This window comes from Vidua macroura, chromosome 1 (genome assembly GCF_024509145.1).
Source record: "Vidua macroura isolate BioBank_ID:100142 chromosome 1, ASM2450914v1, whole genome shotgun sequence".
In the NCBI taxonomy this organism is placed as follows: domain Eukaryota; kingdom Metazoa; phylum Chordata; class Aves; order Passeriformes; family Viduidae; genus Vidua; species Vidua macroura.
This window is the reverse complement of record NC_071571.1, coordinates 99,077,305-99,099,924: the sequence shown is the minus strand read 5'-3', so window position 1 is coordinate 99,099,924 and position 22,620 is coordinate 99,077,305. Positions and strand designations below refer to the sequence as shown.

General features: G+C 36.3%; 1 long non-coding RNA gene across 2 annotated transcripts; it reads right to left on the bottom strand.

Annotated features, from left to right (window-relative positions):
- Positions 1 to 7,442: 7,442 nt before the first annotated feature.
- Positions 7,443 to 13,216, bottom strand: LOC128814667 (uncharacterized). Of its 2 annotated transcripts, XR_008439455.1 has the most exons (6): positions 13,134 to 13,216; positions 12,232 to 12,289; positions 11,605 to 11,730; positions 10,529 to 10,623; positions 8,949 to 9,024; positions 7,443 to 7,670 (listed from the first exon to the last, which is right to left on the bottom strand). It is a non-coding gene; the product is annotated as an uncharacterized LOC128814667 (long non-coding RNA). The 2 variants fall into 2 exon arrangements; XR_008439454.1 differs by lacking the exon at positions 8,949 to 9,024.
- Positions 13,217 to 22,620: the final 9,404 nt, after the last annotated feature.

The window sequence follows — 22,620 nt, the reverse complement described above, 5'->3', positions numbered from 1 at the left end:
AAGACGTTGTATTCTCTTTGATCATTTTCATACTGAAGAGCAGTGATTAGACAATGTGGACTAACTGAAATATCAGTATTATGTGCTATCCACCTGAAAGAAGCTGAACACATAGTTTCTAAAACATTATTTCAATTTTTAAATATAATTAGTTATTTCTTTTGGGCAAATCATATAAATCACAGTGAGCAAACACCCTAGAATATTCTGTAGTGTTTTTAATTACTCATAAACTCCAGTTGTTGCTGAGAAAGTTTCCTCTCTTCTATATCAAGTCAGATGAAATACTTGTTAGAAAATACAATCATAAATCCAGACTCTTCTATTTCTTTTTGTAGTATGCAAAGCAAGCTATATAATCAACAGACAGGAATATTGAAGGGATATGATTTTACATTTTAGCGTGGCAATAGCAGCCAGTTGCTAACTGGTGCTATGTGACTATCTAGTAATATGGATTTTAAAAATTTGAATCTATAATTAAATATAATATGAAAATTCAGTTCAAACAAACCAGTCACCACTTTCATTCCTTAGGTCTTTCTTTTGGTTAAAGATTTTAAGCTATTGAAAGCACATTTTTTTTTTAATAAAACCTTCATCAACATTAGTTGTAGTCCTCAAATTGAACATACACCAGGGATTCACGGTTTATGATGATATCCAAGAATAAGATTTGCTGTTAAATAACCTTTCATCACTGAAAATGAAATACATTCATTTTCCTCTGTATAAAGCAGGGAGTGACATTCTCAGAAGTGTAATTTTACACTGTCCTTCTCTTCCTGTAATAAGGCTATTTCTATCACTTGTCTATAGTTTTATCTCATGTGTTTCGAGCTTATACCTCTCTGTTCCTCTCAGATTTCATTTATCTCTAAAAAGAGATGGCCTAAAGGTTTAGGAGCCAAAAAACCATAGTTTAAAATATTTCCTTCAAAAGACAGCATAACAGGATGAAAAGATAAAGGTATTTGATGTGAAGCATTAGAGGGATTTTGTGATCATTTTGGAGACTTGTATTAACATTCATTAGGCAAATTCAACCACTGCATAAAAAGTGAAATTTTTACTCTTTAAACATAGAGAATTCTGTGCACCAGAAAAATTTCTAGGTAAATCGGTTGGCAGGTCAGGTGCAGAAGTAATACTGCATTAATTAGTTCAGGCAGGTCTACAGTCGTGCAGGTCTAGGACAGAAGTTAAACTAGTTTATTGTTAGTCTATAAATTAATTCAATCTTCACAGTATGCAGATACTCCTTGGATTATCATTGAATGATGGTGGACCAATCATTTTAAAATATCTAGAATTTAGCTATTGTAAATGCAGGTGAACCCGGTGGGAGGAAATGATGATGTCTGACTCCAGTTCAGAAGGCTGAATGATTTCTTTATTATAACTATACTATAATATATTAATATACTAATTAAAGGAGACACTAAAACTACAAACCTACTTTTCTAACTACCATATCTAACTCACAACTCGTGACCCCCTCACGAGAGTCCAGCTACAGGTGGATTTGATTGGCCATCAGGCTCAAACAATCCTCACCAGAATCCAATCAAGCAATCACCCCAGGTAAACAATTCCCTAAACACATTCTACATGGGAAAAACAAGGAGCAGAAACAGAAATTGTTTTCTCTTTCTTCTCTCTGTGTTCCTCTATGAAAAATCCTGAGACAGAGAAGAATGTACCTGCCACAGTTAGCATTCAAGTAAATCAACTGTTAGTCATAATCCCTTCTGAACTTCTTATCACAAAGAAAAAAAAAATCTGTATTTCTTAAAAAAATTAGTGAATAATTTGCTATCTAGGATTGTAAATGATATAATATTCTGACCAGTGCTACAAATAACAAATGACAATTCACTCCTGGAAAGATTCCAATTGGACACAAGAACTTTTTCACAATGAGAATGATCAGCCATCAGATCACTATGAGTTTTCCTGTAGGCTTCTCCCAAGCTGTAAGTGACAAGCATTACCAAGGAAGTTGGTACTCTTTCTATTTCTGTCCATACCAGTCCACTTCCTTACTGGTGGACCTTATTCAAAATTTGTTTTGCTGCTACAGACAGAGAGGTTTATATAACTCTAAGAATAGAACCATAAATTAACACTACTACATGTGAATTTCGCAAAAAGTAGCTGAAAAATTTGTTTAGGATAGCAGGCAGTAATTTAATTACCTAAATTAATGAATAAAGTAGTCACACAAAAACTATGAGGAAGGAAAAGTTTGTAGGTCTATATTCCAGGAACATGGTAGCATTTTTTGTATAAGCTGAGCCATACAAGTGCATTTTATTAGGAGACTAATACAAAACATGTTCTACTTCAATATTACTATGCTGCATGTAATCTATAGCACATTAATTTTATGCACAAAATAGGAAATTTTTCATAAGGGTGTATTTTAATGAATGTTGGCATCAAAATATCACTGCCAAATCACCGGGACTCTGATATCTTGTAAGCTCATCACCAGCATAGCAGATGGAACTGGTTTTGCTCTGTGAACATTAAGATTCCAAGCAAAATCCTCAGCCTTGTTTAGCACCCCTTTTATGACATGTTTATTTCTCCAAATCTATTTGCTCTAACCTCTTACGACAGCTCAGATTGCAGCCCTATTCTTTCAGAATACCTTCCACTGCTGCTGTGGGAATTGATTGGCAGGTAATCATATGTGAGAAACCTGGCACCAGCATCCTGCTCAGGACCAAACCTGACACAGCTGGCCCTGTCCTGGTAGATGAAAATTGTTCAAAAGTTCAATTTCAGGGCTGGGGAGAAATAATATCAATAGAGACAGTCAGTTTCAACTCTGTGAAATACTGATTCTGATCTGTTTATTAATATCTTAAGGAGTGTCATTATGAATTTTTACCAAGGACCTTGGACTCAAGAGAAAATTGTAATATATAGTGACATATAATTTGTTCTAGTTGCAGCAAAGTGCAGTCTTTAAGACAATAAAAGGTGCTGACAAAACATTAATGATGGGGAGGAAGTAATATTTTTATAAGCCTAAGATTTCTGAGATCAAATAATATTTCTATCTAGTGGTGCCATCAAGGCACAATGCCTCTAACTACCCTTCATAAAGGAGAAAATTGCTTGCATCATTACACTGATGATATTAAATCTTATTTGTTTGTCAAATATGTGTAAGACCTTCAGCATTCTGCTGCTAATAGTAAGGATTAGTATTCTAGAATGGATGCTGGAATGGCTGAGAAAACAACAACAAAAAATCCTCTTGTAATTAGACATATAAATGAAAAAGCTTGGTTGGCAGAAATCCAGTACCCATATATTAAAGTAAATAGCCATTACAGCAACTTTCTTTATTGCTATTCTCATGAGATCTAACAACACAGAAAACAAAGATGTGCCAACTGTTGTCTACTGTGATAATCTATTACAGACAGAAAACTAATTCACAAAATGCCATTGTTCTTACAAAATCTCTCTTAGATATAAAAAATAAAATGCATTTTCACTTCACTTTTAGATCATAACAGTCTTTTGTGTCACTATCAACTTTTCCAGAGCATGTTTGATATTATGTTTCCCTGAATTTAGTAAAGTGTGCCAGGCAGAGAAGCAACAGAATCTTTACTAGGAGTATGTCCTGCTGAACAAAAAATGGAGTAAAAATTAGGTTTTACTTTTTTTGAGACACAAAGGTATTTTAAATAACTTAAATCAACACCTTTCCAAATATTTCCCAAAATTATTACAAAAAATGTAATATTCCTAAGAAAAATAGAAAAATATTAAAAAGTTTCCAAAAGCATATCTAATTAGCTAATCATGTCACTAGTCTGAAGTAAAGGTAATTTCTGCTTTCAACTTTTGAAAACTTATTACACTAGAAAAAGAAGGAACAAACATGACTGTGCATCTAGATGATCTATGTCTTCACACCTCCTCCCTTCTTTTGCCATGCTAAGAAACTGGTTTCAGGGAAAGATTTGAATTTTTAAGACATATCTGTTCTCAGATCACAACATTGAAAGCAAAGGCTTGTTTTGTGCTTCTCTTTCTTAAATACTTACAAATACTTCATGACTTAGAATTACTAGTCCTACAGTGTAATGTATTGTACTCAGTATACTTATTATAGTAAGTTTGCCTTTGATACTAAATTGGGAGGAGCTGTTCACTTCCCCAGAGGCAGAGAGGTCCTACAGAGAGACCTTGATAAGCCTTGGGCAATCACCCTGTGTATGAAGTTCAACAAAATGCAGGATGCCACATGTGGGATGGGGCAACCCGGGATGAACGGACAGAATGGGAAACGAGCAACGCTGTAGAAAGGGACCTGGGAGTCCTGGTTGATGGCAAGTTGAACATGAGTCAGAAGTGCCCTGGTAGCCAGAAGGGCTAAGAGTGTTCTGGGTGGCATCAGGCACAGAATCACCAGTTGGGCAAAGGAGGGGATTGTTCTGCTTGGCTGTGAGCTGGGGCAGCCTCACTTCAAGTGCTGGGGGAAGTTTTGGGCACTGCAATATAAGAAAGATATAAAGCTATTAGAAGGTCCAGAGGAGGGCAATGAAGATGGCAAAGGTTCTGCAGGGGAACTGTATGAGTGGCTGAGGTCACTTGGTCTGCTCAGACTGGAGAAAACTGAGAGGAGATGTCATGGCATTCTACAGCTTCCCCATTACCAGAACAGGAGGGGCAGGCACTGATCTCTGCTCTGTGGTGGCCAGTGACAGGACCCAAGAGAATGGCCTGAAGTTGTGTCAGGGAAGGTTTAGATTGCATAGCATAAAAAGGTTTTCCACCCAGAGAGTTGGGCACTGGAACAAGCTCCCCAGGGAAGTAGTCACAGCAGCAGCCTGACAGCATTCAAGAAGTGTTTGAACAATGCTCTCAAGCACATGGTGTGATTCTTGAGCTGTCCTGTGCATGGCCAGGAGTTGGATTCTGATGATCCTTGTTGGTCCCTTCCAAGACAGGATATTCAATGACTCTATGATTCGATGATACATTATTTGGTGCACTTACTGTATTTTGGTAATGAAAAGCATTGAGATATAAATTATCATTACTGTAATTCTTATACATTTTTTTATAAAATCAACATGTGAGGAGATCTATTTGACTGTTTTTGGACAGTTTCCCTTGATAAACAACTTGTATTATCCTTAATACAAAATACATTAAAAAAAAAAAAATGTACCTAAATTAATTTAGAATTTGGTACATTTCTGAACCTTATTAATCACAATTATCCACTGCATCTTGTCTTGGCACCTGTTCTGTACAGAAATTCTATACTGACTTGATATTATTATACAATAACAAACCTGAAGGTCTGCGGTAGATTTAATCAATGGGTTTTTTGAGGGAGGCTTTGTTAATGAGTGTACCTCATCTATAAATAATTCACTATATAAAGAAATCTTCTACAAAGTGTTCTTTCATTTTTGGAGTCGAGCAGCTGTCTAAACAGAATATTGCAGTCCACAACATGTTCTAAAGCCTACAAAATAAGACTAGGAACTCAGTCTTCCAGGAATAATTTTTACTTCTTATACTTTTGAGTAGCTAGATGATTATAAATGTATAGCTAGATGTGCTGGATTGGGAAGCCAGGTTTCCTGCTCACTGCACACATGCAAGCCAGGAAAGAAATAAACTGACATCAGGTAGCAATCACTATTTTGAGAAAAGCATAGAAGCTCCACTCTTTTGCTTCCCTTTTGTTTCAAATATTTTAACAATCATTTCCCCCATGGTGCTGTATCATTGAGAGAAAGAACAAGTTCTCTGAGTTTTTGCCTATTTATCTTGATACCAAAAAGAAACCAGATTACTAAAATTCTGCAAAATGGGTATCCAATACAAAATGGAGTTCTTAGTTTATCATCAGAGACAACTCAGAAAACAAGAAACAGGAGAGGGTTGGGCATCTGGTGAGAACAGGGGGGCAGAAAGGACCAGGATCATCATTAGAAAAATTGGCAAAGGTATTTAATTTTGTATTTTTTTTTTAAATACCTAAACCCAGAAGTGTGTAGAAATGAGCATCTGGGAGGAGACAGATGGGGTAGGGCAAAAGGTACAGCTACCAAACCCATAGGAAACAATAGAGTAACTTCTAAAGAGACTGCTTGAAAGAGAATTTCTAATGAAAAAAATATGAGGAAAAATATAAAGCAGCAAGTAATGTAGAAATATAGAGAGTAGAAATGGGAAGTGTAAGTTTTGCATTGCTGAAATATGAGTTGTGTGCCATATAGAGTGAATTAAAGTTCAGCTTACAAACTGCTCTCTGTGTCAGGAGTTCAAGTATTACATCTTTGCTCATTGCTTAAATCAATGTGAGCTCTTGAATCAGGAGAGAGTGGTCAGAAGAGTATGATAAACAGTAGGATAAAAGTCATTTGTACAAACAGGATTTAAGAAAACTTTCAAAAATCAACAGCAACGGCACAAACAAAGTTAATCCTATAAATTATAAAGTAGTGGTTAGAAAAGTCTTATAAATGTAAGAGATTTTCATTCAGGTAAAGCAATACATAAAATACAAAACTTGATAACTCATACCCTTTAATAAAGTATTGAACAAAGAGCTGTTAATCAAAAACAGGAAAATGGCCAATTCTGCAGTCTGACAAATCTAAGCATTGCTTATGAAACTTCAGCTGATTTGTTCTGGGGTTTTCACCATTATATTTTCTTTTTCTTCTAAGTTTGAAAAATTACCACCCCACCATCCACCCCCAAGTTTTAGAAAAAAAAGTTTTCCTGAATATGATCTGTCAGCAAAGAAAAAGTCTCTCAGAGAAGTCTTATGGCTGCAATAACTGCAGCTTGTATTTACCAGGCAATCCTATGCTAGCCAATAAACTGGGCTGGTAGAGTTTGGACTTTTGGGATAAAGGCAACCAAAAGTATTTTTGCAATGTCTTCCAGAGCAGTTACTCTCATTCTCAGAAACAGAGAACAGAGATTCTCTTCAGGACAGAGCACTTCAAGCAGCACACAAGCATAAACCTGATGCAAATATTGCTTGCATGGTAATATCTCTGTGATAGATAAACTTGCAAAGGAGGATCCCTTGGGATCATCTGAGCATATGTGTAGACATCCTTATTTTATGTTCATAACCCTGCTCTGCTATCAGCACTGCACTAGAAAGCAGGCAGCAGCCTTGAGGAGACAGAGCCAGGGTCACCCAGGCTTCCACCACCACAGGAATGGGAGATCCAAAGACTGTGCAGCTGGGTTTGTCTTAAATCAAAAGCTAGTCAGTTCATACAGAGCATCATCTGCCTCTATTTTGCATTCTCAAAACTGCTGGAATAACAGAAATTATGTATATCACACACAAGATTTTTCTCTTTTTTGTATTTAATGGACACAGCAAGAAACCTGTTTCTCTCTTACAGAAAAGGGATAAGTGCAGGCATTAGTAGAAATATGAAGGTAACTATTGTGGTCAGAGAGAAAAGGGGTGGAGTTTCTACCACTGTTTAATTCCATACCCTCTACATCCTGGCAGGTGCATGGTTTCAGCAGGAGAATGACAGGCCGAAGGTGGAACAAGGTAACACAAATGGTTTAATCTTCCTGCTGGGATTTAAACCAACACAGTAACATAGCCAGAAGAAAGAATTCAGCCACTCTACGGCCAGGGAGATCTGTAGATTAATATTTAAAAATTATTTAAAAACAAGTCTCACATTTTTTAGAAAATATTGCAATTGAACTATTTTTCTAGCTGAAGAACATTAAGCTGAAAGTGACTCACAAATATAAGGTAGTACAGATTGATATTCTTAAATTTAAAACATAGCATTTCAGCTTGTCTGCTTTTACATGAATAAAGGACTAAAAATAGGCATAAAGATGAGAATACTTAATTTTCAATTATGAATGTCATTCCTATCCATAGACTGACACCACTATCCATACTTGCATTTGATTTTTGTTGAGAAATAAATTTGCCTATTGTACTATTACTACTGAAGGCAAGCCAATTATCTACTATCTTTTTTAATGCTGCCTGCTGGATTTTTATAATACTTTAATAACCTGTGTTACCTCTTACTCCTGCCTTCCTATAATCTTTAGCTAGCTAAACATTAACCTTTAAATGTTAGAGTAGCTAAAACAACTACTTAAAACTAGAAATTTTCCTCCCCTGAATTCCATCTCGGCTGAAACAAATTCCATTTTTCATGACTTTTTGACATATTTTTTTATGGAAAAGAAATTGAAAAAGGCTTCAATTTTGAATTAGTATAAATGTAAATATATTGAGTCTAAGTATTTTAGTATTTTGTAAAGCAGACTTGTTTAGCTTTGAGGTTTTTTTCTGTCATAAAAGCAACATTTTCCTGATTCATATCATACTGCATACACACAATTTACAAGTTTTTAGTTTATATTTGAACTTTACAGATACCATAACAGAAATTCAGGGATGTATAAGATTAGGATTTAAGTCATGCATACACTTTATTCTTCCATTACATTACATTTTTGGAACATAAGAGCTAAAGTTTCAAAAGATTTAAAATAGTGACAATTTCTCTTACCTGTCCTGTTCCTCTAATAACTTTTCAATCTTATAAGGCTGGTTATCCACAAATTAATCAACATAATAAAGTTTGAAATTCTGAATGATTTAGGAGAGCCTTATAAGAAGCAATATACAGTGGTTTTTGTTTTTTTTTTTCATGGAAGAACAAAAAAAACACTGCTGTTAATGTCACCTATTAAAGACAAACAATGGTAAAAAAGATTTTGGCCAGAAATAAAATAATAATTTTTAGAATTATGTACTCTTTTAATAAAATTTATTTTACCAATGCCCACTTCCTGTTTTGATACATAGTCATAAAAACATAGCTTCCTTAAAGATATATACTTGGCGATATATTGGGCCTCCCAGGATTTCATAGTATGATTCTTACCTGATTAGAGATGCCACCCAAGAAAAAGAAAAAAGTACATTGCTTTGTCTTGTGAACTGGTGCTGTAAGATGCCTCCTAGATATTTAAATATGTATTTTCAAAATAGGCAAACACTAGGCCTAGTGAAAAGCGATATATTTGTTTAATTTATTAAAGAAAAAACCTATTTGCTTAGTCAAATATACATTTGGAATATGTTCTCCTTTACCAACCTTTTTTCTTTTACAATAAAAAAGAGATACTATTATCTTCAATCTTTCTCCCCCCTTACCCACAAGCAAACATTTCAAAGGCAATATTTTTTTAATCCTGTTGCTGAATATTTAAACTCCAGATGTTTTCTTGCTTAAAGAGCTGGCTACCTTACTGCATTACTTCTAAAATGCAGCATTGACTGAGTGAGCCTATATCAGAGAAAACCTGATATGGGAGGAGAGCTGCATTTCTGGTATATATCATGAAGGGATGACCAAGCTGAGCAAGTCAGGCCATAAAGAACTGCTACATGAAATCTTCAGATTACAATCTTAAAGAATTTTTTCAATTCCAGAATTGAAACATTTTCCTGTATATGCATTTTTACCAACTTTCCCAATCATTGCTGTTTCAGTAATTACACAAAGCTAGTGGTTAATGTAGATATAACAATTAAAAAAAAAAATATATATATATATTTAGTAATTTCAAAAAATGATCATGAAAAGGGTAAAAAGTGGTGGTGGAATTCAAAGTTCTTAAAGGATTGCTAGAAATCATTGTCTCAAAATTATAAATGTGGGTGCCATAAATGGAATTTCTTTTTCTGGTTGTTGTTTTGTGTTTTGCTTTTTGTTTTTTTTAATGAATGTTAATGTAGAGGAGCTAAAATAAGAGCAAGGAAAATATAATCACTAGCATTCATTGTCTAGTGCTAATGTCTGATTCCATAGAGAAGGAATTCCCATGCCTGGACCTGAAAATTAATCACTGTCTGGAAAAAAAAAAAAAAAAAAAGTTATTTCACAGTTCCTTCAGGGATTTTCCTTGAAGAATTTGCCACATAAATGCAGCTCTAAATATTTTTGTTTCAAGGAAATTAACCCTCAAACATTTAATTCCATTTCACCTTAGGGTAAAAAATTATGAAATACAGTCTGTAGGCAAAATTTTGTATGCTTGAGGAAGTAATGCTTAATCAATAGAAGGAGATGAGGAACTGAAATTTAAACCTTTTTAGTCTAAATGGGTGAAGGTTTATAAGCATGTAATCTGTCTGGTTTGGTTTGGCTTTCCTAGCACACATACATAAAAATCAATAGGTGCCCAAAATCTGATAAAAGATACAGAGAAAGAAGGTAAGTTTCTGCATTGTGGAAATGCTGGTGCTACAGAGGCATTTGCAGTCATGTAGCATGAGATATTCCATGAAAATAAAAATCATACATTGCTTCTTATAAGGCTGTCCTACGTCTATTAATTTTAATGTTCCTGCATCTGATTTTCCTTTTTTATGAAGTCCAATACTGGCCTCGATATTTAAGGTAGGGAGAAAATGGAATTGAAGAATGACATGGGAGTACTTCAAAGCCGTCTGCCTTACCGTATATTTGGACCGGTTTTAAGTTGCATAACAGGGCAGTGAGATACCACAAAGTCTTCAGAAATCTATCCCTCTCCTCCTTTATTTGTTAGGGTCTTTAATGGAAATAAATTTAATACTTTCAGTGATTGATTTTACCGAGAAGATTCTTCATTTAATAATGGTTTTTAAAATTTGGCAATGATGGAAAAGGTAGAGAATAGTCAGGGACAGTTCCAGGCAGCATGGCCTCTTCTACTGTCTCATAATTCTAAATATCTTAACTCCAAGCTATGTATGTCACAGGCACTGAGAAATTTCCTTTCTTCACTGGTGAAACAAAATTGACTTTATTTGCAGTTGCAAGTTTTGTAGGGTTGCACACCTGATCTTGGATTCAGAGGTGAACATCAATTTTAAAATCCTCCAGTACCCCTAAGCATCTAAAGGAAGAGCAATGAATAACACATATGGAAACATGCTGAAAAAATTCATATGAAAGAGTATTGGCAACAGGCTAATTTCAGACCTCAAAGACTGTATGGACAACATAACATACTACCAAACTTGCCAGCAATATAAAAATATAAACCCACAATAAGCCCTCTTTTTTCCTTTTCACCTGCCAAGGGGAAAAAGATGAGGGTTTTTTTTTTTTGTGTTTTTTTTTTCCCAGAACATTTTCACACCGATTCATAAATATTTTTAAACCCCAAGAACCAATTTCTCCCTCCTTCTCAATTGAATAAGTAATTTAGCAGCTCAACCATCACTCTACAAAAAAGAATTCCCTCCTTCCCCATCATACAAGGACTTTGAACCCAGTACATTTTGTACCTGCCATTGAAAAGTCAGCCCAAACTATGAGCAGCTGCTGAGCCATGATGTATGTATCTGCCAAAAATTCAGAACTTATGATGCAAATATTTCATACAAATAATATTTTTTGTGAGATATCCTTAAGAAATTGTGATTTTTTTTTTCAGAATGGCAGTTGCCTTTTTTAGCTTAGTGGCTCATATTAATATTGTACAGTAACAATAATTGATGACAAATGTCAGAATATATGTTTTATGCCTACATGTTTTTCTACTTACTTTTCTATTTCAATAATATAGTAGAATTCTTAATAATGCTCCATTTCTTCCTTTCTTGTAATATAACTTCAATTTTCTCTCTCTCTGACTCATATAAATTTTGTCAAATATATCAATAACGGCCACCTGCAAAAAAAGAGACATTGAAATCAATTTATCATATCAGGATTTTATACTTTCTGAATATAAATGGTGATTTAGTGGATGGTAAAAGTTCATAGGATGAATCACAGGAAAAAGACTCAAATGTTTTAAACAGTTGATTTTTTCAAATGTCCTCAACAAGCCTCTTCGAAATGAAACAAAATAATGTTTTCTGCCTACCCTGTGCTATTAACTTTTGTGTGGGCGTATGTATAATTTTACAGATTTCCACAGGAGATTTAGAAAACAGGTCAAGGTGACAGCAACTCTGTTATATAATTTCCATTATAAAACTCTAAACCACATAAAAATCAACTTGAACTTTTATCACAAATTAAAAAGGACTACAAAGAAATTGATTTTTGTGTGCATGTTTAACCCGAGGTGTTAGACTTATGGATATAAAGACATGAAAAATTTTCTTTTGAAATCATGAATCTCTTAAAGCACAATAGCCTTTCTCAGGAGATATATAACACAAACCTTTCTCAGCTCTTCTTCCTCTCTGCTCTTCTTCCCCTCACACTGGCTGAATGATCTGCTAAAAATGTATGAGGACAAATGAATTACAGAATCATAAAATGATTTGAGTTGGAATGGACCTTAAAGACCATCTAGTTCCATCACCTCTGACATGGATAGGGACACCTTCCACCAGACTGAGTTTCTCAATGCCCCATCCAATCAGGCCTTGAACATTTCCAGAGACAGGGCATCCACAGCATCTCTGAGTAACCTGTTCCAGTGCCTCATTACACTCATAATAAGGAATTTCTTCTTAATATGAAATCTTTCTCCATATTTTTTGTAAGATCCTTTTTATATTGTGAAAAGTCACAATAAGGTCTTCCTGGAGCCTTGTCTTCTCCAGCTGTGCTTTATCTTTCCTAACCAAATCCCCACACAGCTGAATAGTGTTCCTATATTCTTCCCCAGGGATAGACACATTCCTGGTTCCTCTGTCTGCACATTTTCCTCTTATTCTTTACTTTGAGCAGGAGGTCCTCATTGAGCCATGCTGGTCTTGGGCTTTCCTTGTCAAAATTAATACACGTGGGAATCGAGAGCTCCTGTGCTCTAAGAAAAATGTCCTTAAAGAGCTGACAGCTCTGTTCAGCTTCATTGTCCCTGGTTACCATTTCCCAGGAGGGTCTTATTCATTGCTGCCTTAAACAACAGAAAATTTGTTTTCCTAAATTACAGCATAGTGACTCTACTCTTCACAAGGTCCATGTCCCTCAAGACTCTGAATTCCACCAGGATATCATGGCTACAGCCCAGGCTGCCACCAATCTTGACATCTCTAATTAGCTATTTTTGTTGATGAGCAACAGCCCTAGTAACACTTCTCTTTTTGGTTAGAATAAAAAATTATTCTTGACTACCTCCAAGATTGTCCTGAACAACTTATAGTTTGCTGTGCCACGTTTTCAGCAGATGCAAGGCTCCCGTTGTGCACATGTTCCATCATGTGTCAACAACAGCAATTAGGTCATAATGTCCAGCTCCTCCTGCTTCCTACCCATGCAGTGGACATTGGTGTGGAGGCACTTCAGCTGGAATATTGAGTGTGTCACCTTTACAGGGTGCCCTAATTCCCTTGAGGAATTTTGCAGCTGTTCCCTGGTTGATTCCTAATACATTAACAGCCTCTGTCTCTTCTCAAAAAATCTTGACAGGTTATCATGAATCAGTGGTTTGGACAGCTTAAAGAATTACTATAAATATATTGGAAAAAAAGAGCAAGTTTTAATATAAATTTGTTAAAAATTTCACTCACTTACTTCATAGATGAAGCATATGCAGGAAAATCGGAGTAGAATCAGTTTAGGATGATTTATAGGGATAGTGGGGATGCAAAAGGGTAAAAGGATATAGATACAAAAAAAGAAGGTGCAAAAGGGGTTAGCAGTACTTAATCATTAACTGATTTAACATTTATAAAATTATTCAATAGGATTTGCTAGAATTATAGCAATGACATTCATGTCCTTATCAATTCATGCCTGGCATGCAGCCAGGCAGCAAGATTTATCTCTATTTGTATGTGTAAAGGTGCCTATCAAAAATTCCCATTGCATTCAGTGGAATATGCACATCAAATCCTTAGTGTTTCTCATCAGGCAAGGGTTGCACCTCAAGGAGTTTGTGTGTGCAGGGCAGTTCCAGACCTTTTCAAAAGGTTTCATAATGATGGTACCCTTTCACTCAGGCTATGATTCAGGGCAATAATTTTCCATGGCTAAGAAGTATAATTATTAACCCTTCATTCCCCACTTAGGTCAGGCAGCTGATATTGCTGATATGGTCAGAACTGTTTCCACCTTTACCTTGCAAGAGTTCCCTGATATGGTCAGGGGACACTTCATCACACAAATGGTGTGGTAAAGGGGCACTTCACCATTCAGCTCGTTCAGTCAAGCCTTGTCAGGAGCTCCTGAGATCACAGATCAGGTCCAAGGAGGAGGGGGTTGGGGTGGGAGGAGGGCCACACGAGAAGTTAATAGGCATTGATTCACACATACAAGATGTTAATAGGCATTGATTCCTTAAGAAAGAAGAAAAGGATGTCACCAGTGTTTGACAAGATTTGGAATTGAGCATTTTGTATAATGATATTAAGAGTTCTAGGTTTTACCAGTAGCTCAAACAAGTATTAAACAATTTTTAAAAGGTGAAGACCCTTACATTATGTGTCTATGTAAATCTCAAATATAGATATAGAAAAATATAATGTTTAGCGACTCCAAGTACTTGTATTTTCTTGTAATTAGAAATCAAAACCAGCAACTTTTAAAATAATAGTATTAATAAAAAGGCAAGACCTGTTGGATTACAGCTTACACTTCAATAAACAAGATCTATTTGAAATATTCAAATTCTTACTCTTCCTTCCTATCCAAAAATACAATCCAATGAAGGACATTTTCATGAATTTGATTAATTCCACTACAAAGTTTTATACAACACTGGAATTAATCATATTGTCTAACCTGACATATCCTAGCAATTTTGAAATGCATGGCTCTGCAAATATGATTTCTTTTAAATACAGCACTTGAAAGAAAAATATTTACTTCACTTTTTTTGGAAAAGCAGCAGAATAAAAAAGGTTAGCAATGAAATATGCATAGGCACTAACAAAAACTTTCTCCCAGCATGGTCTATTAGCAATTTTTTTATGTCTTATTGAAAGAACATATGATCCAAACTTGAACTCATTTCTATCAGAAGTGATGATACATTGCAATAATCTGGAAGCATGCTGTGGAAAAACTCAAAAGCAGAAGGAGAAATCTGGCCCTGATTTTTTGGCTTGCTGTGAAGACAGAACTAGGGAAAGATTTTTCTGCTAAAGCTTAGAGGAAGAATAAGAATATTTGAAAGCTGAAATATGAAACAAGATCTGACCTCTTACCTCCCATACCTGAAGAAGAGTCAGAACAGACCTGTGAAGGTTCACAATTTATATCCTAGGGCAAGTTTTTCTTTAAATATTTCAGCTACAATAGAAAAATAATTTTCATAACAAATCAATTGGTGAGCCAGACAGCTTTAGATATATTGACGGTGTTCTCAACACATTATTTAGTAACTATACTAGCACCTTGGATTCAATCTTTTCTTCCAGAGTATCCCATTTAATTTCAGTTTTTTAGATCATGGTGAAAAGAGCATTTATCTATTAAAACATAAAGAAATATTTTTTTAAAGTCTGTCTAGAAATACCAAGTATTTCTGTTTCTCTCATACATCCAGATCTTTGGTAGGCAGATAATAAAGCCGGTTTAAGAAGTAAGGAGAGAGATTGATGAAAGAGAGTACTAAAATTTAGGGATTCTGGTTCAACTGCAGGAATGATCTCATGCAAAGACAGCTAACAACTTTCACTTTGACTACTTCTTCCCTTATCTCTAAGCAGGCAGACATGCTGCTAAAATCTAAGAATAAGTACAGCTATTTTCTTGTGCCTATGTTCAATTTGCATTAAGTGCTCATTTAATTTCTGAATTTCATCAGTGTCAAAATAGAAAGAACTATTTTTAAAGAAATTAACCATTACTTTCAAAAAACAAGAAAATAAAAATTTGAAATAGAAGTTCTTGTATTATTTTTTCTCATTTCATGAAATTTTGATAAGCTATACAGCAACCCTTCTAACCTCCATATTACCACTAGCCTCAGCCAGCTAAATGTGCAAATAAATATGCAACTCAGCAGAATTAAGAAAAATTTCAGTCTTTCCATGCAAGAGAAGAATAAAACCCAACAACAGTTTCAGAAATTGCTTTCCTTGAAAATGCATTAGTCATGTGTCTATTGCAATCCTTCCCTGAACACAAAAAAACTTGTTCACAGTATCAGAAAGTTAATTTATGTATCATACATACTCAGTAAATGCATGTCCTACCCTGACAGCTAGTGTATGTCCTGGGGAAATAATTAATTAGAAGTTAAACCATAGCAAACAGGCATCAGGATGCACTTATTCAGTATGAAAAATTTTCTGAAGAATGAAACAAAATAATTTCTGCCCTCAACCTCTCATTCATACAGACTTTACTACTGTAGTTAGCAGTAAAATAGTTTTATATGCTTGGTCACAATGTACAAAATATTTTAGCTAAATATTTGGCCAAATAGATGGCTGGATCATAGGCCAGCTAAGGCTTCTGGACAAGGAAGTGATTTGAGAGTAGAACATGCTCATCTTTAAAAAGATATGTGCATTGCAGATGGAGTTTGAAGGAAGAATAACTAGAAAGGCATAAGTGTCAAGTGTGCAAAATGAGACATTTCCAAGGTACTGGATCACACCCATTGCAAGCAGGGAACACCAGCATGGGCTGATAGCAGAGACATTGAGAGTACAGGCACAAGATGACACCCCAGGGACACCAGACACCAGCACAAAACACTGAGAATATCTTCTGAACATTTAGAGCCAGATAAAGCAGTATTCAGGGCAAACAAAGCTAAAACACTATATGTAAAATAATTCATGTGGTAAAAATGGGAGGTAACAAGAAATAAAGTATAAAAAAACAGACTCTACAAAATTTGAAGATGAAGACTATAGAGCAGAATTTCTTCCACCTTTAATGACACCATGTTTCAGCAACACCACTGCATATCTGCCATAAGGTTTTTCTCAGTGCATCTCTTTTTGATTAATCTTTGACCATATTTTGCAAGTGAAACTAAGGAATAATAAGTAAAGTACTATTTCTTATGGCACTGATAGCTTAAGTTAATTAAAATTTAAAAAGCAGCTTGTATGCATGTGTTTTTTGCTCCATATGGGAATATGGCAAAGCGGTTTAATACAGCAGCCTGTTGTATTGTGTTTTTATATCTCTGGAACAGTTCTGTAATGTTTTGCCCCTTCACCGCCCATTTTCTCCTGGTAGTTACACCCTGAGCTTTCCCACCTTTCCCTCAGTGCCAATCTCCCTGAAAATGCTCAGTCATTCCCCTGTCCCCTCCCTGGTACCCTGTCCATCACTTGGCTCCCCATCCCACTCTCCCAGAATTTTCCACCTTGGGCATCGAGTGAGTAGATAAGGGTCAGGGGTCCCTCCCTTGAACTTCCCCCATTGGTTTGTGTGTCTGTCTATCCCTCTGCCTTCCACTCCTCCGAATCCCCCCATTGGGTGGTAGGTTTCCCTTCCCTCTGATTACCGCCCCGGTATTTGAGCTGTTGCGAAAGCCTTGGGGGTGCTTTCGGCTGTCAGATACAATGGCATTTGGAGCTCCTTGGAGCTCGGATTAAACCTGAGACTTTTTCCCCAGCCTTGAGTCGACTCCCTCATTGCCTCCTCGGACGCCGCCTCTCCTCCAATACAAGGCAGACAGCAAAGCGCTCTGTCTTAGCTGCTCCCCAAATCTCCTCGAGAAACAGGGGAGTGTCCCCTGCTGCTGACCGTGCCTTTGCCGGGCAGGCAAAGCCAGGGAGCTTCAGAGTAGGCACAGTAGCAGCAACCCAAAGTCAGAATAAAGTTGTATGCAGCACAGACAGCAGCACTAATCAGAACAGTGCTGGAAAATAGATGGAAATTAGATCTATTAGCCTCATGGCTTTCTCTCACAGTCAAATATTCTAGTTTCACTTTTTATGGGGCAGAAAAGACTGATGACATTTTCACCTGTCACAGGTTGTGAATTGCACTTCTAAAAATCTCTAGTAACTCTTGGTAATGGAGTAGTTCAGATTCTGAGCCTAATTTAACCTGTCTGGTGCACCGCATCAGGGCAACAAGGTGGTTTCAAAGTAGTGGCTGGTTATGAAAGAGACCAAAACCTTCTCATAATTTTTTTCTGTTTGGATGGTACTTTGAGAAATATGTTTTTTAATTCCCCCCCGCCCCCCCCCCCGGAGTGTGAATTTCCAATTAGAACAATGGACCTGATGTGTCACCCAAAAGAGTCCTATAGGAGATAACATAAACACAGAGGATTTCTTCATTGACATAGATGAGCTCAAAACTTTCCAAATTAAGCAGAGAAGACAGAAGTGAGTGTTCCTTCTCTCTGCTGTTCAAGCGCTAATTTCTCACTCAACCTGGGTAATAAACTGGCCTTACTTAGGCATATTCAGTCTTTCTTTTCTTCCTGAGCCAGAGTAGAAAGACTCCCTAAAAAGAGTATGCTAATGTTTAAACTGAAAAGTTTATGAAAATCTTGTTTCAAGATTGATGGTACTATTTTACCCAGAGGAAAAAATCAAATGGCCTATTCTTTTTGTAGACTTGGCAAGAAGGAGGGAGAGAAGGTCCTTAATTAGACATCTTTGAGATAAGATCATAACATACAGAAGCATCACAATAAATGTAATAGCTAAGAGAACATAGTATTTCTTTTCCTTCCAGTTTTGCCTCATGCAATTTATATCTCCAGGGAAATAGCCGAATATTATTTAAGGAATACTGTTTTCTTTTTCTTCTTAAAAAAAAAATATTTTTTATAAAAACAACAGCAGATGAGAAAAAAATGAAAGGTTATTATGGTACATATGGATCATCATGCAAATTAACCTAAGAAGACTAAAGTCCCTGAGCTGGTATTATCCAGGTTGAAGATGAATTACTGCTATTTTTGATTATAAGAAATGATAAACAAAAAGGAAGACAATCTGTTTGCCAAGCTGTTTTAGAACTCCCTCTCTTTCTCAACAAGGAGTTGATCAAAAAGGCAAAAAAATCTTCCTTACTTTTTGCAATAAATAAACAGGAAGGGATTATGATTTATTCCCACAATAATTTCTATGCTTAAAAGTAGTGGAAGAGTATTTACAGTTCCAGTTTCTTGAGGATGTTTCAAAATGTGTCAGCATTATTTGCATATAACTGCAATATTTTCCTGTGGACAGTAGACTTGTCTAGCACTGAATTAGCCAGACAGAGTAAATTCAGAACTATTCTACACTCTTTCAGAAATGTCAAGCGTTAGCATATACACTTGCAAAGTTCAGTTATTATTATTCTACGTCTAAAAAAAGCTGTTACTAAAAAATCAGACAAAAGGAAAGAAATCTCCAAGTTCTTGAAAATAATACTCCATTTTTGATTTTCCTTTCATTTACTTCAGCACTGCTCTCTTGATTTTGTGGTTCTAGTCTACAGAATAGTTCACCTCTGAGTCTTTGTCTTCCTTTTTGAAACAAACACATTATACTTTAATAACTTCTAGTGTAGCCTGTAGGACTTCCCTGAAATCTGAGGCAGAATATAACCACTGTGTTATGCTGGGAGCACTGTGTCCTGTGCCCTGTTTGTGAATCCAGTTTCTTGTTTAAAAGGGTAAGGGAACTTTCTGCTGATAAAAATGTATTTCAGTCCTTGTTGGGATCACTTTTATCAGCAAAACCAACAACAGAAATAAATGAAAAAAAGCCCTTCTTTTTTAATATTCTGAAATCCCCTTGTTAATTTCACCTAGATATATTCAAATATAGTGGGAAACAGAATTAAGTCAATGAACCTCATAACACATTAAACCAATCCAAGTCCTTTTAGTTGTGACTTTATTTGCCTTGCATATAAACAGAAAGACAAATATCTTGTTTTCTTAATCTATCCTGCAGAACAGAGGTAACTATTCTTATTTCATTTTACCTGGAATTTGGGTCCATTTAGTTTTCAAATCTCTTCCTGAAGAATAATATGCAGCCAGCATGGCCACCTGGCAGTGTAGAAAATTAATTTGAAATGAAAGCTGTGGTCAGGTTAGTAAATTATGGATACTAAGGCCCTCAAAAGCTGTTTAGTCCAATTTATTCCTCTCTCATCACTGAGAAACAAAATTTGTTCCTTTTAGACAAATTTTTAATTTCCTTAGTTCCAGAGACATTGCAATATGGAGCTCAGACACAGAAATAGCTCATCAGATTTGACCAAGCGGTAGATTATTTAGAAAAAATGCATTAGGTATGAGCAAAGATATATCAATTTTGCCTTTGCCTTATACCTTTTTCCACCTTTTCACATATTTTCACATATTATGTTGGGTTAACAGTTATGTTCAGTTAAGGAATTACCAGTAATGTAACACTTCAAAATAGCAAAGATGAATGGGTATCTCAAGAAGTGATACAGATTAATAGATTTCTGAATGCCAAATTATAGTGAAGACTTTGCATTATTGTACTGATTTTACTGTAAAAAAGGTTTCTTTTGCTTCAAAACACAAGTGTAATTTTCAAAAATTCTTTCTCAGAAAATAAGTCATGTTTATGGGTCTAAAGCTAGTGATTCAAAATGGCATTCTGAATGTCCAGGATGCTCCTTGAAAAAGGCATACAAGATAGAGCATTAAACACTATTTCTTCTCTTTTTTAATGTGTGAAGACATTGTGAATGGGCTCCATTACAAAGAAAAAAAAAATTGCTTTTCATGTGATTAGAATGGGCTTCAAGAAGAAAACTATGAATCCCATGTGAAACAATTCAAGGTCTAAGTATAATCTACAGACATATGTGCTTTCTGATTAAAAATCCAAAACAAACCCAACCCCAAAAAATTGCCTTTTTTTCCTCCATGTACATAAAAATAACTACTGGACCCATGGAAAATGAAAAGCCTATATTGTTGCATCCCGGGTTTGGTTTTAGATTAGGGGTTCTGATCTATGTTAGCTAGCCGAGTTCTGTGTACCCCCGTGCATCCCCCGTGTTTCCCCCTCCCCACGATGGTTCACTCCAGGCTGCCTGCTATTGGAGCTTCCCCCTGCCACTCCTGTAACCACTCCCTGTCCACTCCTGAGAATTCTGTGTCTGTCACCCGGATCCCATGACCCCATTCTCCCCAGAGCCCCGTGTCCGCCCCTGCCGCGTCCCCATTGGTCGTCGTGGTCCACGTCATCGCCACGGCACCTGTCCCCCTTGGGTGGGGGGGGGCTCCTGCTCCCCTGATAAAACCCCGCGACTCCTGGGTCCCGGTCACCATTTCCTCCACGTGGGCGCTGGAGAGCAAGCCGCAGCTTCTCCATCGTGGCTCCCGCGGCCATTAAAGCTTTTCAGCTTCCCTCGTGGGTGATTTGGACAATTCCTTCCCTCTTTGCCTCGTACCCTTGTGCGGGCGACAGAACCCAGCAAGCCCTGACCGGCGTGCTGCAGAAGTGGCACCCGGGAGCAAGCGGCGAACCCGGTCTCCGGAGGGAGGCGGTGCCGCTCCAGGTGCCAGAGCTGCCCAGAGCCAGGAGAAACAATGGAGTGCCACACTATATCAATCCTCAGTCTTTTTGATTTGAAAAATTTCTTTATGTCAATATGTTAGGTTAGCATTTCTTCAGACATAACCAATGTAGACTTATCTCTTCCTTCACAGCAAGATTTAATATCAGTACTGTGACACATTGTCCATAACTGAATGCAAGGCATCACATCAACCCAACCTGGTAGAAATGCTTTTTTCTCTTGTCTGCTTTAGTGATATTATTATCTCATAAAAGCCTTGGAAATAGCCTATCAATTTGCATGATATTAAATAATCTTCTTGGAATTGCTGCATTACAAAATACTCAGCTGCAGGGTGTCACTTAAGTAATTCCAAATAAAAATACTTAAAAGTTTGGTTTATATGGGCTAGAGATACTGTAAATTCACCTTCCATAGTAAATCTGCTGTGAATCAGAATCTGAAGTCTGTGGAAAACAATGGGAAAAGGTAATTTCTGTTTTATTTGCTGTATCTTAACACCTTTCTTTATAATCTCCTGTTCAGAGACCTAGATGACACAGTGGCTTACTAGTCTGATTTTTCATGTGTGAGACAACACAGGAGATTATCGGATGTTCCAGAAGGGAGAATGTATTTGATTGTCTGGAAGTTGTCTGTTTGGCATGTTTGCGCATGTCACAGAACTGTGGCTTGTTTTATTGCAACTATCTATCCTGATTCAGAATAAAACTCATACTGCTGTGGCAGGAGTGTTGGAGGTAAGGTTATTTCTGTGTAGAAACTACTGGGGGGGCAATTTTAGCCCTTATTGGGCTACATATCATATTTTTATCAATACATGTTTTTCCATACACCTCATTATGCGCATCTAAGGAACTCTGAAGGAAAGCTTTTCAGAGGGAAATGATGATTTATCAAAACAGAAGGTTTATAGGGATCGATCAGGTTCAGCTAAGCATTTATTCAGAAGACTTAAAGGTGCAGAAAGAAATTTTAAGCATGAGAAGAGAGTACTCTTGAAAGCATACAACATACACTGCTGACAGTGTGATGTTGAGGATGTTGACCAGTCTCTTGGGGATGTGTTTTTTTATTCAAATTTGTGCCACAGAAATATTTGACTACACTGTGCCTCGTATGCATGATCCCTAAGTCACAGGTAAGAAATGAAGATATTTAGTATCTTAAGAAATTT